Raw genomic sequence first — 1828 nt, forward strand, 5'->3', positions numbered from 1 at the left:
AATTAATCCCCAGGGTCCTTGCTAACCTCTGAGTTACCTGGGCCATGAACGCCGGTCCATTATCAGACCCTATTACTTTAGGCAGGCCATACCTTGGAAAAATATCTTCCAGGATCTTCTTGACCACCATTTGCGCTGTTTCATTTTTTTTTCTTTTCTTTTTTTTGGGGGGGAAAGCTTCAATCCATCCTGAAAATGTATCTACAAAGACTAGGAGATATTTAAGTCCATTCCTTGCTGGCTTAATTTCAGTAAAGTCCACTTCCCAGAATTGTCCTTGTCTGGTTCCTCGTAGGTGCTTTCCTGCAGGAAGCTTGGAAGGGTAAGAATTAACCAATTGATGGACCCAACAGGCTTTTGTTATCAATTCAGTTGTTTCCTTTCCCTGTGAGTCGGTTAGTGGAAAACTCTGTTTTTGATCCTTCAAAAATGAATGCAGTTTCTTTGAACCAAGGTGAGTGATTTGATGTACATTTTCTACTGACATAGTTAGAGCCGTGATTATAGGAGTTTTTACTGAAGGATTTAGAAATTCCACTTGTGGGCCTTCAGGGTTAAAAGTTATTTTGGCCCAGAGCTTTGTGAGCAGATCTCTGCCAATCAATGGGGCCGTGCATTCTGGGATTACTAGGAAGGAGTGATGGATTTTTCCTTTCCCCTGGTCCATGGTCCTCTTAGTTGTCCAAGCCTGATATTTACTGCCATTAGCCCCTTGAATTAGAGACCTTTTATTTGATAGAGGTTCCAATGGGGCCTTAAAGGCAGAATATATTGCCCCTGTATCCACTTCAATGTATACTGGGGTCCCCTCCACTTCAAAACTTAACCTGAGCTCGAGGAGAGGATCTGAGCCCCGACTTTCTTAGTAATCCTACAGAGTCAGAATGTCCAGCTGGCCTGGCTGTCTCTTTCTAGGGCACTCTTTAGCCCAGTGTCCTTTTTTTTTAGAGTAGGCACATTAAATTGAGGCCAGGGGTGGCCTCTAGTGTGGTCCCCGGTGTCCCTTCCTGTCTCCATGTTTCTTAATTTCTGGTCTATTTGTTGTTGTGACCAGGACCTTAGTCAATGCCTTAGTCTGTCTTTTGTTTCTTTTATCCTCCCTTTGCTCCATACTCTTCCTCAGTTTCTCTCTTAGTATACCTTCTTGGCTTCTCTGACTAAACCTCTCAAAGTCATATCTTGTAATCCATCTAAGCATTGTAACTGTCTTTTAATATCCAGAACAGCTTGCCCAATAAAGGCCACCATGACAGATGCTTTTTGATTCTCTGCCTGAGGATCGAAAGGAGTAAATCTCTTATATGCCTCCATAATTCCCTGTAGGAACATGGAGGGACATTCATCAGTCCCTTGAATAATCTCTCTTACCTTGGCCAAAATAGTTGATCGCCTAGCGGCCACTAAGATACCCACTATTAGAGCCCGGCAATAAGAGGAAGGATGCTCATTACCTTCACAGGTTTTGGGGTCCCAGTTGGGTCTGTGCAAGGGAAAGGCGGCTTTGCATATGTTGGGAAGTTTTGTCGGTCACCCATCTGGTCCGAGAATATTTTTCTCTAGAATCCAGGAAGATTCTCTTTTGTTCCTCTGTCATGAAGAGAGTCCCTAGGAGTTGTTGGCAGTCATCCCAAGTAGGCTGGTGTGAAAACATCAATGATTCAACCACACCTGAGACCCAGGTGGGGTCCTCGGTAAAAGGGGGATTGTTATTTTCCCAGTTATTTAGGTCTGAAGAGGAGAAAGGTAAAAACTGGTAGGCTTGCATTTTTCCCCCATGGTTGTCATCAAACATTGTTCCTTAGAAATGGAGAGGGAGCATCACGGGAGT

This window comes from Callospermophilus lateralis, unplaced genomic scaffold (assembly GCF_048772815.1).
Source record: "Callospermophilus lateralis isolate mCalLat2 unplaced genomic scaffold, mCalLat2.hap1 Scaffold_1058, whole genome shotgun sequence".
Taxonomy (NCBI): Eukaryota; Metazoa; Chordata; class Mammalia; order Rodentia; family Sciuridae; genus Callospermophilus; species Callospermophilus lateralis.